At 45.4% G+C, this 17,678-nt stretch overlaps 1 protein-coding gene and 1 long non-coding RNA gene across 6 annotated transcripts in view; one reads left to right on the top strand and one right to left on the bottom strand.

The window, feature by feature from the left end:
* Window positions 1-9,691: 9,691 nt before the first annotated feature.
* LOC135246634 (uncharacterized) lies at window positions 9,692-13,175 on the bottom strand. Its single transcript, XR_010327843.1, has 2 exons — window positions 12,755-13,175; window positions 9,692-10,739 (listed from the first exon to the last, which is right to left on the bottom strand). It is a non-coding gene; the product is annotated as an uncharacterized LOC135246634 (long non-coding RNA).
* Window positions 12,603-17,678, top strand: part of slc8a3 (solute carrier family 8 member 3) — a 99,181-nt gene continuing 94,105 nt past the window's right edge. For 2 of the 5 annotated variants that reach the window (XM_064318109.1, XM_064318023.1), the window contains exon 1: window positions 13,257-14,122. The gene's annotated coding sequence lies outside the window, so the exon portion shown is untranslated. Of the gene's footprint in view, window positions 12,705-13,256; window positions 14,123-14,162; window positions 14,348-17,678 lie in introns of those variants that run through there. The other 3 variants (XM_064317948.1, XM_064317781.1, XM_064317856.1) reach the window with 3 other exon arrangements.

Below are 17,678 nucleotides of genomic sequence, written 5' to 3'. Positions count from 1 at the left end.
TTTAGACACGTTAAAAAGGGTGCTAAATCCTTTGCGTCGTATGCACGTAGTTCTGTCCACCTTAACTGAGGCAGTTTGGCGGCTTGTCGCTTGGGCAATAATAGTAAATTCTTGCTTTTTTTTTTTTCCTTCTTTAAATTGGTATAACTGACAGAAATATCCCTCTTGTGCAAGCCTTCCAGCATGCAGTCCGTAATGCGTGCTCCAGAATATGCTGCACTGTTTTAAGTGCTCAATGACTCATTCAGCCAATGAAAGAGAACTACTATACATACCCGCGCTCATATAGGAAGATTACACAATTTATTCTTTCTTCTAGGAACGTCTTCATTCAAATTCCGTTGTCATACGCTTGTTTGTTCTGATTGAACCAAAATGGCTTCTTTTACACAGCCCTGCCTCGATTGAATAATTTTCCACCTCTCACGCTTATGATGCAGTAATTTGTGAATATGAGAACACCGTGGCCTCTCTTGTCGGTCACAGAGTGCCATAAAAATGTGCTTTGCTCCCATGTAGGCGCTCGCGGAGACGGCGCCAAATTACGTTATTATTCATCTTCCAACGGAGAAATGTGAGTTGAGTCATCGCAGTGTTTAAGTTTACCGTTTTTACAGTTTTATATTTGGAGCCATTTCAGGCACTGCACGCGCTCTGGTTTACTGCGCGAGGGGTGTCGTACATGGAGCTCCAGCCAGTGGCTTCTGGGTTGTTAAGAGCTATGAAACACCACTGCTCCTTCCTAAATTTCTCTAGACCTACCCAATATTATCTATCATTAGCCCCCATTTTGCTCAAGGACATAGACAGATATCACGTCTCGGTGGCCATTGGTGCAGTTTGGAGGGTGAAGCTTTAAACTGAAGCACTAGTGTTTTACTGTGTGCTTTGGATTGTATTACTTTTTAAACCTTGAATATGTTGCTCAGGGTGAAATTTATTAGCGTATTAATAACAAGTGACAACCAGTTTCACTGTGATCAATTTCGTCCCAGGGCAGCCATCTCAACCCAATTGCAATTGTATCAGAAGAGTGTAAGTCTAAATACCCTTGTAATTTTTTTGCAATGATTGACATTTGTACCACTTTGACCATTGAAATTTAGTGGTGACTATTTGATATGACTGTTATTTGGAGCAAACACCGAACGGAAAGCTCAAACGAGACTTTCCCAAGTGAGAAAGCCGCAAGAATTATAATGATGATGTTTTTGTTTGTTTGTTTTTTCTAAGAGGTGACTTGGGGTAACCTCAACTGTGCGAAAGTGTCGAAATACGCAGGAAAATACACGATCTTGATGAATCATAGGTTTCTGATCTGCATGCTCTGCAGATGATGTTCTGGCTGCTGGCTTGCTTATGTATTTTTATTTATTTATTTATTTAGCGGTTTGTTTGTTTGTTTGTTGGTTTTAGGCATAGAAGTTGCTATAAAACTGCAGTCTTTCTGAGCTGATTTGTGTCTGCAATAATCAAGCATTTTCAAAATATTCACTATGGTAGAAAATGTGTTCCGAGACCAAAAAAAGACTTTTTGTTGTTTGGTGGATGTGTTGGACCATGCCCCTCACTTGTATCATTTCTAGGAAACGTGTCCCAGCACTTTTATTCCCGAGAGATTCGGACACTTCTAAATTAAGAGCGCTGCGCGAGCCCTCAATTCCTCATCCCTTCTGTGTCTGCCTGTTATTATTTTTTTTAAATACTGATTCAGGAGGACTTTTATTTGAGAACAAAGACTGACTGCTGGCACGTACACACGTACGAACGCGCACGCACGCACACACGCAGCAACAGCGGCCAATTACAAACTTTGACGCGGTTCTCTTCTCCTTTCAGGTCTGGTGTCATCTGTGCTTTTCCACCAGTGATACATTATCTAAAAGGAAAAGTTAATTAAGATATTACAAAATTCATGCCTTTCATTACCATGCATTATTAAACCCGGTGCGGTGAACCGGCATGTTGGGGGAGGTTGAAGTCCTGGAAAGGAAAGACAGAGATGGCAGAGAGTCCCCCTCCAACCCTTCCTACTCACACACACACACACACACACACACATAGCCCAGGGTCGCATGAGAAATGTAATATCAATCCACGTCAGTTCTCGGGAACATCCTCACGACAAGCTTATTAATTCACCTTATTACTGGGCTGATAAAAATAGAGCGTGCCGCCGCTCCGCGGGAGATGGGTGAAGCTGGCAGGCGTCACCTTAACGGAGAGACGTGCCGCTGATCCTTTAATCTGCATGTATGCGCACGGCGGCACGGCGCAGTGCTTGCGCACTCGCCACAGCAGGGGTTCCGTGGGGAAAAAAAGAAGATGAGACGCGAAGAAGCACTTCGCTGTCTTTCTTAACCCGGTTCCCAAAAAGTCTCCCAGAGGAACTGTGGGTTTCAGAGGTCATTGTGTGCTCCCCTTTGGTTGCGGTGCCCAAGTAAACCCACAACCCCGCCGCGGAGAGTCTCCGCTGGATTCGCACCACTGGAGAACCCAAAGCACCGTAGCAAGTGGCGTATTTGGCCGACGGGGTTTAGCGGACTGTGTGAGAATGCGAGGGCAGGCGGAAGAAGGCCAGTGTCTCGGGGAAACGGAGTTGTGATTTTGTGGATGACAGCCCTTTACTTCCAGCGTTTGTGCGCCGAGGAGCCGCGAGTCGCTGGAGCTCGGAGCGAGCGCCGCCGCTGCTCACGATTCCGTCCGTTTTCTGCGGGTCTGAGCTCTGAGCCCCGTTTCCCCCCCCGCCGTTTAGCCCTTGCTGGAATGGCGCCGCGCGTGTTTGTTCTCGATTAGCGCCGGCTAATGTCTACGAGGACGCGCGCTTTCCAAGAAATGGCTCGGAATCTAGTTTCGCTCCTTGAGGGAGGCACAGCCATTAGCCAATTAGTGGTGGAGAATGCGGGCTTGGCTGCCGTTTCTGACATCGTTCTGTTGTTGGAGAGAATTGACTCGGTGTGTAGAACGGAAACGGGTTTTGGCGACCGTCCCTGTCCATATGAAATCTCTGAAGAAAACAATGGAAACACGGGGGCAGGGGGGGTTTACTTTTCTTCTTCTGGCACCAAGACAGTATTTCTAATGCCCCCCATGCTGACCCTGTCCTGCAGTGATGTTCACATTCTTAGACCCCCCCCCCCATACTGTTGGTTCCAGTTGAATATTTAGCCGCTTTTCCACCGCATGGTACCAGCTCGACTCGACTCTACTCGACTCTACTCGGTTTTGGTATCAGGTACTTCGTTTTCCACAGCAGATAGTACCTGCTCGTCATAGCGACACATATCGCCTCAGCTCGCTTGGAACCTTGATGGAGGTGATACCAAAAAAAGTACCATACTATCCACAACTTTTGACTGATGGAAAACCAAAAAAGTTGAGTAGAGTAAAGTCGCGTTGAGCAAGTACCATGTGGTGGAAGAGTGACTTTTGTTTCCCAGGCACAAGGGGTATATGTGCGAGCATTCACCACAGTTCCTTGCCTCGTAGAAAAAATAAAGTGTTTGCCATTCACCATCAGTCAAACGGGCTCAACGAAATGCCCCAGCTCCTGACTTGCATATCACATGACAGCTCCTGATTCGCATATCACATGACATGATAAAGGATGACTGTCACACCTGTCCCCGTCTGGCCTCAGGCAGGTGTAGACGGTTGTGCAGACACATCCTGTGAATCTGAACGCGACGGGTATATATACTGACAGCAGGTTTTTGAGGTGATTGATCAGTGGAAATAACACAACATGAAAGCAGTCGTAAATAAACAATGACCATTCCCCCAGGCGTTATAAAGACGAAGATTTGCACTAGTGCTTCGGTGGAACGTAGAGCATCTATAGCCCTTCAAGCAAAAAAAAAATGCCTCACTTTCTTTAACTCCCCTGCACTCTTGCAAGAAAGTGCCTGTAAGCAACTAGCCTGGACAAAATTGCCAAAGCTGTGTGATATTGATGGTTGACCGTGTCATCGACGTGCACTTTGTCTGTGAGGTTGCTAACGGTTTCACAAAATTGATGACCCAAGATCGAAGTAGTTTGATCAAAGTAGCTTTGAGCAAAGTAGTTTGCATCATATCAGTATTCCTTCTGTCCCAGGGAAATAATTTAGGGCCTGATTTACTACGACCTTTAACATATGCAAAACCTTTTAGCACACGAAAAACTAATAACACTAACAGTGATTGGTGCAGAACAAATACCATAACCAATCATTGGTCATATTATTGGTTTTGCATGCGCTAATAGGTTTTGTACATGTTAAAGGTCTTTGCAAAACAGTGGCTTAGATGGTTGATTCCTGGTTGTTTCATTCAGATGAATAGACTTTATGTGGATGTGTTATCAAAGGGTGTGCAGGGGGGTGGGGTCGAAGGTCAGATGCTCTGTGGACGTATGATTGGCTCAGTGTGCAGGGGAGGGGTGTGGTCATGTGGTTTTCTGGACGTATGATTGGCTCAGTGTGCAGGGGAGGGGTGTGGTCATATGGTTTTCTGGACGTGTGATTGGCTCAGTGTGCAGGGGGGGTTTGGTCAGCTGGTCTCTGGACGTGCGATTGGCTCAGTGTGTGGGGGGTGTGGTCAGCTGGTCTCTGGACGTGTGATTGGCTCAGTGTGCAGGGGGGGTGTGGTCAGCTGGTCTCTGGACGTGTGATTGACTCGGTTCTGGGCTGGCGGTCGCAGTGCAGCGTGAGCACGGTGCTGCTGGGTTGTACGGGCTGATCCTGCACCGGGAACCGGGCCAAGTCCATCCGACACGTGCTCTTCAATTTTTCATTGAAATCGCAAGAATCTGTCATCAAATATTCATGGGGCCTGGCTAAGAAAAGAAGAAATCAAATTCAATATTTACCGCGCGTCTCCTCGGGCTGGGAGAACTAATTAAGTCTGGAGAAGTAAGAGCAGCGATTGAGCACACTGCTCCGCACCCTGTAAGCCCCCCCCCCGCCCACCCTCAAACCCCAAACCCCAAACCCCAAACCCCCAAACCCTCCCCCCATCCCCCCTCCAGCCCCAGTCCTCTAGAAAAGCACTGTTCTCCAGTTCAAACTAGCAACAGTTGGGGGCTTTTGTTTCGCAGCCTTGACTTAAACGATCATCTCCCCATTATTTCGCACTTTGCTTGTGTCTGCCGTGGAGGTTTTTGTGATGGGATCGTTGTGTACGGTGTCAGCCGTACAGACAGAACAGCAGCGTGTGTAATTGTAATTGAGCAGAGCACGAAGGTGGTTGTCTCTGTCTCTCAGCATGCGATCTTTATTCTTTTAAATTCTCTGTGCAGACTACAGAGAGTTCTCATCCCCCAGTCTCAATCCCAATTTTTAAAATGTTTTTCAGTTGATAGTTTGCCCTATTGAAAATGTAGACTGTGTCTGCTCTTGCTTTAGCCATCCATAGGTCATAATAATGTGATGATACGCTTTGTATTTCCAATGACAACAACTGTCATTTCATTGTAATATCGTGTGATAACAGCTCAGCTTAAAGTGTGGAGACTGAAGTTGACACTTTACACTTTTAAGCCTTTGAGTGTTTTTCTTTTAGGTTTGTCTCACTGTGGGACAGCTTTCAAACTGTCAGTTAAAAACAATGATGTGTGTGTCTGGAGCCTATCCCAGCATGCATTGCATGAGAGGCAGGAATACACCCTGGACAGGTCGTCACTCCTTCGAGGCATTGCTGTTGAAGAGCTTTATTACATTTCTCTGAGTTATTCGTGTAAATCAACATTCCCGCACAGAATTCAAAACCGTTAGCTAGCTGGCACGATACTTGCACTCTTGCATTCCGGGAGTGTAGATCCTGTCCGTGAAATGTGCTTGACCAGTTGAGAAGTTGCTGTTTTTGCAGTGGAACGATCATTTGAATTGCATTACAAATAGAAATACACTGTCCAAAGAATTGTACTGTTGGTTAACAAATGACTTTCTACAGTGCAACAAATACAATGGCGTGCTCTAGTGTGAACTAGCAGGATATCTGGCTAAGGATAGGCAACCAAACGGTGCCCAAATGTGGGTTACTGGTGACCAGAGAATGACCCGTATGAATTAATTTTAAGTTTACAGATGCATTCCAAGTTGTTAAAATGAGACATTTTGGGGAGAAATCCTGTTAAACTAAACTAACACTGAATTGTGTTCTGCCTTCTTCATTCCTTTCTTTCCTCATTTAATTTTCAGTTTATTTTTATATTTAAGTTATAAAAAAAATTCTCCAGTCAGCTGAATGCTGATCAGCATTTATGCGAGAGCATTTAATTTAATCCGCCTTCTTTATATTAGTCAGTCTGTACACATACAGTAAGTGCTCTGAATTGATCACAGTTTGACACCATCGTTTCCCAGAAGGCTTTGCATGTGTACCTTTATTTCCTCTATTAAATGTCAGCACCTTTTTTGGATAATCCTTTCAGTCAATGCTATGGCAGCGAACAAAGTTTTCACAGTATCCTTAAAAACTTTTGAGAACTTTTCCATACTGCCAGGACCTGCCCTGTCTTCAGTGTACAAACGTGATAGTTTAGCTTTATTTGTTATCGGGGCCCAGGCACATGCACACGTTCCCCTCCGCTGTCCTACATTACATTACAGGTATTTAGCAGACGCTCTTATCCTGAGCGACTTACACAGTTTTTTTTATGCACGCTTTTATTTTGCCGTATTCTCCTGTGTCTCCCTTTAGTTCACTCACAGGTGGAGTAATGAGGAGGAGTTCCACCTTCCGGCCCCATCAGCATCTCTCCCCCCATCCGCAGTACAGACAGACAGGGGGGAGGGCTGATTCCGCCCCCTGCCTAAATTTAACCCGGGACGATGCTGTCCACTTTCTTTTCTCTCTTTCCTTTTATCTCTCTTTTTCTCTCTCTCTCTCCCTGCCTCGCGCTTTCTATATTTAACTTGCTTGCACGCACATGCATCCACACGCACACACACAAACACACGCAAATGAACACACACGCACCACACACATACACACACTCAGCAACACGCACACACACACACACACACACACACACACAAACTCACGCAAATGAACACACACGCACCACACACATACACACACTCAGCAACACGCACACACACACAGATGCACACGCAAACACACGCAAGCACACACACACACACACACAAACACAAGAAACCACACACACACACACATAAACACAAACACACACATACAAACACATACACAAACACACACATACAAACAGCCCGTGAAGCATTCAGGGGGCCACTTGCATACTGCCCGTGCTGAAAGATGGAGTATTGATGCTCTGGGGCTGCCATGGTGCTGTCATGGCAGTGCCCACTGGGCTGTGTGCGTTGGCACTGACGGCCCACAGCTGCCCACTGCTGCCCTCTGCACCCCTGGACCTGGGACCTCCAGAGCAGGATCCTCTCTCACGCTGATTAAAGGAGGACGAGGAGGAAGAAAAGAAGTGAGAAGGCGAGAGCTGGGATATTTCATCCTGCTCTCGCTATTGTCATTTATTTAGTTTATTTTAACATTTTGTTGCTATAAATAGGCCGTATGCTGGCAGCTGAGGAGGGGAGTCCACGCAGAACAAATGCACCCCCTGGCTGTTCCTTTTCATTCTTCACGTAACGAGGCAATGCGAACATACCCCCCCCCCACCCCCCTTCGCCACTCCTCAGGACAGGATGGGCCAAATGTTGTCATGGAGACAGCAGTCCAGGGCATAGGGTGCGGTGAGACAGGCATGCAGAGTCAGACCACCATGTCTGTGATTGGCTACTGGGATGGATACCTCAGGCTACGGACCTCTCCCCCCACCCCACCACCACCTCTACCCCTATCCACTCCTTTTCCAAGACACAGACAGGAATTTCGGAAACCATTTTCTCCTCACCTCCTGGAGAGTAGCTAGGCTTGTGTGCTGAGAACGTGGGGAAGACCTGCTGCCTGGGGCCCTGTCTGAGCTCCAATGAGGAATGGGAGAGGAGAGGAGGTAGATACGTGGCAGTTTGACCAGATGCACAGGAGGACCAGATGAGAGGGGAGTAGGTGGGATCACAGCTCAAGGTCAGTGCTGTCACCAGGCATCACGGCTGAGGCACTCACTCTACATGACTGCCCAACATCTTCTCTGGCATGTCACGGTGCGTGATGTTCCTCATCTGGCCAACTTTTGCTTTTCAAAAATGTGCATTCATCCAGCAAAGGAATGTCTGCAAAGGCAGCACCCTGTTTCTGTCCATCACCAGGCTCAAAGCCTCTTGATCTGTTTGGAGTCCAATCTCCCGCCTGCTAATGTATGCTGCAGCCATGATGTGCAGAAACTGCATTAAAATGGGAAATGCCGGTCATTATATTGCATTAACTAACTAACAAACATCATGTCCCCTTCCCAACACACACACACGCACACACACACTCAATCAGACACACACACACACAAACACACATACACACTCACACACAAAATCACACACACACACAGACACACACCCACTCTCACTCAGACGCACACACACTCAATCACACACACACATACGTACACACACACAGACACACACACGTACACACACACGCACACACACACACAGCTACGCTCTTTACTTGTACCATATTAATGTATTAATCCTTCACTTAGCACATTCAGCTCCATTTGGCTTCCTGGCAGACATGGTCACTTCCAGAGAACGCTGTTTGTTTCCTGGCTCAGATTTTAATCTCTTCTGATGCTACATAGACCAGCAGAGCTCCAGGGCTCCAACCCTGTCAGCGGTTCTACTCTTCACTTTCCCCCACCATTCATGAACTTCTTGCCTTTTAAAAAACCACTAATGGCAAAAACAAATAAAAAAAATAAACATGGAACAACCATGTAGCGCTCAAGTTGTTTGTGTCTTAAAATGAAGATCGGCCCCCACAAACCCCCGACACTCCAAGAACCTATTCACCAGCAGTGCTTCCCAGAGTGCACGTCTTCCCCACAGAGATTAAACGGAGCCACACTTTCATGACCACAGCCACTGCTGCTGCTGCTGGTGGCCTTGACCTGACATTATTGTGCAGGTGTTGACCCCTGTTAGTTTACTGCCACACATAAAGCACAGGTCCAAGGCTGGTTGCTGAGCTCCACTGTCTTGCTCCTTGCTCCTGAGTCCTGGCCTTCAGTTGAATCTGCCATTTAGGCGGACCTCTTGTCCCGTGAAACGATCTTTGCTCAAACGAGCCTTCCCTGGATCTAATCCTGACTGTGCCAGCGATGACCGTGGCCTAAATTCTCACAGAGAGATGCACTATTTTGCCAGAGCGTTGCCCATGGAAGGAGGGTTGGAGTGAATCTCATTTGGGAACACTCAATAGAGGGTTTTAGTCTGGAATGCTCATTAGAGATTTTTGTCAGGAACACTCAATAGAGGGTTTTAGTCTGTAATAGTTATTAGAGGTTTTGGTCAGGAACAATCGATTGAGGGTTTTGGTCAGGGACACTCAATAGAGTGTCTTGGCCAGGAATTCTTATTAGAGGGTTTTGGTCAGAAGTACTCAACACTGGGTCCCCCAGCCGACTGAGTCCTGCAATTGTGCGTTGCAGCACAGCACAGCTTGTAGACTACAGAGTCGGAGTGGTGACAAATTATCTAAATTAAAATCAAATATTGTCAAAAAAAGGAATATGGTGCAATCTGAGCATGAACACGAGAACAATTCATTTACATACGCCTTTCATAATCGCAGAGTGCTTTAACAGTGACGGGGGGAAGGTCACCTCAAACATCACAAATGTTCCGCGTCCACCTGCGGGGCGCACGGAAGCTATTCACCCCAATTAACTTAGAGAATACTCAGGTGCCCAGATTAATAGAGCCAGGTTGGAAATTTGGCTGGGACACCAAGGAACCCCTTCCACTGTGTTCTGAAAGCACCACAGGGTCTTTAACAACACCCCGTAAGTCAAGACCTCAGTTTAATGTTGCGTCTGACACAAAGGCGACGTCTCCTACGGAGTGTCTCCCTCGCTGCGTCGGTCCTTCCGCTCGAGCCAGGGAAAAGAGCGCCCTCTACTGGCCCAGGAACGCCACATCCGGCAAAGCAGCAACTCTGATTTTTCCATCTGGTCTCCAATCCAAATCCAAACATTAACCAAGGCCAGGAGCTGCTTAGCTTCAGCCCTCAGACAGCAGAAACTCACAGTGTGGTTACGGCTTCTCAAAATGACGCTTGTAACTCTGGACATATTTCACCTGAAGGTTTTTGGGCACCACTAGTTACTTGCTAGTCATTTGGAAACAGCCCGCTCCGCTAGTACCCTCTGCTAACTAGATAATCTATTGCATGTACATGCACAAAGCATGATCACGATAATGTTATTACTACTCCTGTTGTCATTGTCATCACTATTATTTAATTATCTGGCAGACATCCTCAGCCTGCGCTGGCTACAGGCTGCTACTGCACCCAGGGCGCAATAAAAGATGCAAAAATGCTATTATCTTTACATGTGCTGCGTGTAACAGCAACAGTCCCCAGGGCAGGTGGCTTGTGTGGGCCTCTCCTTTCCCCTCCACTCTGTTCCGGGCGTGCTGGCCAGATGTCTGAAGGTGAAACGCAGTCTGCTACACGTGGCGGAGGCCGCGGAGGGAGCCGGGAGAGGAAATCTGGAATCTGGAAGTGGACCGCAGGTGGGGGGAGAAGACCATCTGCCGCAGAAATATCTCGACAATTTGCGGAGGTCAAACAAGCGCTGGCAGGACGGTTGGCCGTGTAGGTCTCTATTAAAAAAAAAAAAATAATTACCCAGTACACAGTGCTGAGGATGCAGGTGAGGGAGAGGGAGAGAGAGAGAGAGAGAGAGAGAGACAGAGAGACACAGAGAGAGAGAGACACAGACAGAAACTGAGAGACACAGAGAGAACGTTTTTAAAAAATTATTTCAGGGTAATTAAAAACCTCCTTTGCGGTGAGTGAAGCGAAATGGGAGGAGGGGCTAGTGGGAGGACGTCCTCTGAGAGGCTTGTGGCCCGGGACGCGTCGCAGGAGGGAGCCACCTGACCGGACTGGCGCTGCACTGTCCCCCTCCATCTGCGGCCTGATCGTTTTTAAATTACACATTTGTTCAACAAGCATAACAATCTTGAGCAGGCTAATGTGATTCCATACTGTAGTCCTGAGCACTGTAATTAAAAATCTGATCCAATTGATTCTCCTGCTATGCGAGACCCCCATCCCCGTAGAAAAGTCTCTCCGCGCAAGGTGCGAAGCTCACCAGCAAAGAGCACTGCTGAGCCCTACTCACATGAATGACGGCTGTCTGGTTCAGTTTGACATTACATTGCATTACAGGCATTTGGCAGACGCTCTTATCCAGAGCGACGTACGACAAAGTGTATAACCATAACCAGGGACGAGTGTGTTGAAAACCCTAGAGGGAAGTACAGTTCCAAGTGCAGGGAGCGACCGCGTAGTATAACTTGGACCCTGCTGGTTAATCTGTTGAACGAAAGCAGCAACAAAGCAGTCTGTGCAAATAATACAGGCAATAATACAGTGCGATTGACGCTGCCTCAATCGCAACAACAAAGTCATACGATCCGTTGAAAATATCAATCTTGCAGTTTTCAAGAGCACAATAAATAAACAAGTTCAACAAACAAATAAATAAAAACAGCGTGCACTTTCTTGTTGGGGGGTTGTTTCATTGTCGCTGCATTGCTGTGCTTTCTTAAGAGTCAATAAAATCTGCTTCTCTAGCCTAGGAAGCACCAGTATTGAAAAATATGACTTTACTGAATCATGGCCTCACTCAACTATTGGTTGAATTTCCCTCAAATGAATTACATTAAAACAAGTCAAATTTAATATGTCATCGATGTGGATATGTGGAATCTGCCATACTGTAGGAGTAAATGTCATACCACTGTGGATTTCAGCATAGTATTGTCATGGAATTCACTTTAAAAAGGAATGAACACTTTAGTGGAACACAAAGTACCCGCTGGTGTTTCAAACAGTAATATTTGTTTTTAAAGAGAAAACGTCGTATTTCTCTGGATTTCTCAATTAAGATTTTTCCTACAGCTATTGGTTATAGCTGTTATTATTAATTAGTGGACTAATTTGTCTAGAAGACAGACTTGTATTACATATGCCTCATGTTACAAATATTATGTGGTTAACAAAGGGCTGTCTCCTTAATTGTGTGAACTTAATTAAGCAAGTAGGAGCCTAGAACTAGAGCTGTTCCTGCAACTGTGAGGTTGAATATACAAATCCCAGGTAGGATACTACAATTATAACATTGATCAATGCACTTTACCTAAACTGCATTAATTAATATAGCCATCAATGTAAATAGATAGTATGTATTCTAAGCCACCATTGGTGTGTGTGTGTGTGGTGGGGGGGGGGGGGGACTTTGATTTAGACTTTGATTATTGCACCAGCAATATATTGATCATAAGTCAAACGTGATCGCGAACACCCCACGAAGAGTTTCGGAAGCCAAGAAACGATATAATTATAGCCTACTTGTACTGATGATATACGTCACTCGCTCCTGCCAATCATTTGATGTCAATTCTGTTGTTGGTACCACTGGCCACCTGCTTGCAATCAGGTGGAAAAACCCCGAATTAAAAAATTGGTAATGTGAGATTATCTAATCCTCGGCGATAAGAAAAGCATTTATCGTTGGTGATTTCCTCTTAAAGGCAACGTATCCTGCCGTGGAAAACCAGGTGAGGTAACAGCACAACGTTCGTTTTGTCATTCGATGTCTCGTGCTTACCCAAACTTCAGGTGTGACACACGGGTCTTCTCAGAAACATGGCAGTGAAAGCACAGCAAGCTTTATCCCCGTGCTCCTTCCGGTGATACGGACTGTGCGCGAGGAAGCCCTTTTGTATTCGCAGCACCGAGAATAACAGGCAGTTCTGGAAAATTCCTCAACTCGGTCAATGTACAGGGGACGTTCAACGGGGAGCAAAAAAGATCTGTTTTAATGGTGCTGGCGAATCGTTCTGAATCTATTTGACAGCTTTCGGTAAATACATTTTTACAACAATCCCCCCCCCCCCAAACAAACATTTACTATATTTCCCACATGCCCCCTGCTCTCCATCATTCCATTCCATAGTTGCAATAATAAATATTCATAGTTTATGTTGCAGGTTTCTCTCCCAGCTGATACAGTGACGTAGAAGTGTGTGTGTGTGTCAGATTTTTTGGTATAGGGGGGCGGAGGAAGAGGCAGGGGGCGCGCGGCTGTGCTAGTCGAGACTCGCTATTTGAATTCGCTCTTGCAATGCTTCAGAGAATGGGCATCCCTTCCGTGGAAGCGGAAAGACATATAGCTATGCTGTAAATAAAACGGATAAGTTGAAATTGAAGGGAAACGCGAAAGATTCAAACCGGAGCTTGCGATTTCGCACCGCAGTCACCTCCGTCGTTACTCCTTAAAATGAAAGGATATTCATTTTTAAAAGAATGGATTGAGACTGCTGTATAGCATTTATATTTGTACGTATATATTTTTGTATCGTTGTAATACCGTTACGTTGCATTCATTTGTTTTCTACGGAAAAACCGGCTTGAAGGCGCAAGGAGACCAAAATTTATATTTTCTACGCTAACGCAGACAGGAGAGGAGGGGGGAACACTGCCGAAGCCGTGGTCTCCGAGAAGAGCCGAATGCATGGATTCAGAGCTCACGGCAATCACTGACGCTTCGATCTCAGATTGCCCTCCTCGTCGCTGACAGCTGGGAGAGCAGTCTATCCAACAGGCGGAAAAGAGCAGCCGTCCAAGAGGCCAGCGAGAGAGGGGCGAAGAGAGCCATCACTTCGCCGGCTTGATCGATCCACCGGCACTGAACAGGCGCGGGGATCTGCTTTGGCGTGCGGGAGGAGAGGCGATCGCCCCGGGGGTATTCTTTCATCGAGAGGGGGGGAATACACCTTTGACAAAAAGAAGAGGAGGCGGGTATTACAGACAAATACATTTGAAGTGTCCAATTAGGAATTTCCAATTGAGAGAGAGAAAGAGATTGAGAGAGAGAGAGAGAGAGGCAGTGGAATATTCCGTTTCTCCTCCGACAACACCCCCTATCTTGGAAAAAAATAAAATAAAAAAATAAAAACAATATACACAAATCAAGGTACGTGCATTCAAGAGTACTTGGTATTCGCGTGGGTTCCCAGCTGGCACGGACAGTTGTTAGCTCTAACCCAATGCTTCTGCGCAAGTGGCATGTAGCCGCTTTCTGTTTAGGGTAGAGGGGAGGACCTATCCGGTATATGGCAGTTCTCAGGCTATTCTAGACATGATGCTACCCCTTGACGCCAGTAGAAATTGCTGTGTCGTATAGCATTTGCATGACCCGGTAGGCCTTCATATATGATTTTTTGGAAGCAGAAACGATGTTGTTGTTGTTGTTATTATTATTATTATTGTTATTATTATTATTATTATGCATGTGCTAATATTAATTATGAACTATTGGGGTTTTCCGGTTGCCTACTGGGAGGTTCTAACTTTTTCATTTTACACCTTTTAAGTGTATAATGACTTACACGGTGAATTACAGTGGAGTCTCGGCACGCCTTCACAATCATATAAAATGGAGGGGGGGGGGGGGTTGGTTGGTTGGAGTGTATCAGATCAGTTGTGATCCGTGGAACGGGCCAGTTCACATTCAACATGCGTTGTATGTTCGTCATTTGTTTGAGGCTCCTCGTGCGCTCCAGCAGTGTACAGAGGCTGGGGCGGAATCTTTTCGATGCGAGGCTTAAGCCGATGCATCTCCTCCACTCAAATGTCTTGATCTAACGTTACACGTTACCGCTGCGTTGTAATTCCATGCACAGGTAAATGTCTCTCGATGCACTGCGTGAAGTGTTTTTCAGGCCACATCATGTGTCACGTATTTGATACAGGCTAATGAAAACGCTACTGTATATTATAAAAATGGTTACATAATGCCGGCTATTTTGCTGAACTGAAGCCACACACTGTAATCTGTAGACTGCAAATAAAATAGATAATATAGGTTTATGAACGGTTATGCTCAATAAGAATAATAATAATAATAATAATAATAATAATAATAAATAGAAACCGTAATCTCTATCTTTCTGTCGTCTTAATCGTGTCATTGCCATTTCGTTCGTATTTTAGCCTACTGAAATGTTAAATTATTCGAACGAATACATTCGCTATGTTGCCATAACAAGCTATGGCCTCCCATAGCCATTGTGTACAACGAATCTATAATACCACACACATAATAAAAATACATTTTCGACCGTTTCTAGTGCAGTTTATGATATACTATATGGTACAGATGAGGACAGTCACTGGGTTATGCATTCCCAGGTTCTTATAGCCTACCAATGTTCTTTTTATTAATGAGCTCTTAAATAACGGTGTTTCACTGTAGGGATTCCCTGTCAGGTAAAGGTGGTCGAGGATGGGGTAAGAGAGAGAAAACTCGGGCGTATTATGATTAATTTAGCAACAGCTGATGTACTCTATCTCGCCGTGCTGAGCTCTTGTTTACTGGGGACTCAAATAACCACCGCGCGACGACTCTTCCCAAAATAGGAAAAGAGATTCACGGGGCTCATTTCGGTCTCCTGCACTTCGTCAGCTTTCTCACGCGCGGGCTGTTGCTTTTTCGCTGGAACTCGGTGTACTGGGGCTTGGGCCTGCACGCTTAACGAGAAGCGTCCATGATCAAAAGAAAAAGCTTTTATGCGTATGGTGATGTTTAAAAGCACGTCAGGCTTTAAACACCATACACGGTACGCAATAATTGTGTGTGTCATTCTCTTTTCTACGAATGTTAGCACCAGAATGCATGCAATAACGTATGTGGAAGTTGATGTAAATATGAAATTTAAGCATTTCACACATTTACGAAGAGAAACATTGCAGTCTGTCTCCTTTTCCCTTTCAGTTAACGCTGTTCGCTTTTTCGACCTTTCTTTTTAAAAAATCTTTTGCAAGATCGTTTGTAATCGGTATGGGTTCCTGTATGATTACAATAGGCCAGTGGGAAGAATGCAGTTACTTTGAAACATTCCGCCTACACACTGGTAGATACTTTTGACACTGCCGTTACGTATGTTGTAAAACGTGGGTTTACGTTTGCACATATTCCATTTTAATACGGCACGCAAGCTCAGTTGAAATTGTGAGTCTCACACGGTGATACGTTTAGTGATGTTGGCGTTCAGTGCATACGTGCCGAGGAGGTCGCAGAACTTATCTGTCGTGGAAATAAGGCATTCCGTAGCTAATGCATTAAGCGAATTTACTGAAACCATCAATTAGTATGATAATTAGGACGTGCAGATAGTGACTGGACGCTATTGCTCAACGCTAGGTCCACGGCTTCCACACGTGGTGTGGGTCCCTCAAGATTTTATGTTGGTCTATACTATACGTGCATTTTGCAGCACGTCTAGATTGAATTATAGAAGTGGGTCTCTTTGTAATTGTGCAAAAAAGATCATTTTCGGTCGGTTTGGGGGAATGGGTAGCAATCCGTTTCACTGATTCTCGAGTCTTATGACAGGTGTCCCCATCCATATCGGACTCGGTACGGGCGTGAGCCTCGCTTTAAATACCTGAACCGAGCTCATGTAACTAATAAGCCACCTGTTTCATGTTTTGGAGAGACGCGGCGGCAATAAAACCAGAATTCTCTGAGCCGAGATCAAAGCGAGGGCTTCACAGCGCGTGGGACAACCTCTGACAAGAGATCAGATTGGCCCGCTGTGTTAAAAGACCCAAGCACCTTGCGCGGGTTCTAATCCGGAGTGTATCTCCGGATTAGTTTAACTCCAGTGGCTGAAATTACCGTCCACGTGCACCAGCGATCTGATAATTTGACACACATCTTTGTTATCCTTATGTTTTGAAACTTTTGAAAAATATGTTTTTTTTTCTTTCTAAATCAAATGGCTATACTAGGACTGTGTAACAAAAATACTTACATTAAGTCTTATAACAGGTGTTACAGTGGAACAGTAGTTGCTCGTTGTTGTTTTATTAAAAATTTTCTTAGAAGTTTACAGATTTATACGTACCTAAATCTGACTGTTGCTAAATCACTGGAGGACACTGAATCCGCCATCAACCAGTCATTTCATATTTTGTCAAAATGCAATTAGTTTTAAACACCAGGAGCACGTAGCGGGGCAGCGGGAGGACTCCGGGATGTGGATGTGTTGCTTGTTTTTGTGCACGATGGCTTAAAACCCTCAATGACATATTCATGCGGCTTGGCCACGTTCAGAAAGAGATCGTCTCTGACGTGGCAGTCATGGGGGAGTTGTGGCATACCAGCTGTTGGGAGTTTTATTGTATCGGGGGGAGTTGCCGTCCTGCATAATGATGAATCTTGGCCAGCCGTTACCAGGATATCCTCGGTCTGGCATAGCATAGTTATGTCCCAAATTTGACCTTTGACCCCCTTTTGATGGATGAAAAAATAACTTCCCTAATTCTGTTTTAAAAATTTTTGTAGAGGGACTTTTTCATAGGGTGGACACATGTCCATTATGTATATTTTATTGCATAGTTAATCACAAGTTTATAAACGCAGGGAAGGGTGTTTAATTTAAAGCTGATGCATAATTGAACAGTAAATGCCTTTATTACGCAACGGTTGGGATCTTCTCTGAACAGCAGACCCACAGTGTAGAGGC

The sequence above is a fragment of the Anguilla rostrata genome, chromosome 1, assembly GCF_018555375.3.
Source record: "Anguilla rostrata isolate EN2019 chromosome 1, ASM1855537v3, whole genome shotgun sequence".
In the NCBI taxonomy this organism is placed as follows: Eukaryota; Metazoa; Chordata; class Actinopteri; order Anguilliformes; family Anguillidae; genus Anguilla; species Anguilla rostrata.
This window is presented reverse-complemented; position numbering and strand designations above follow the sequence as displayed.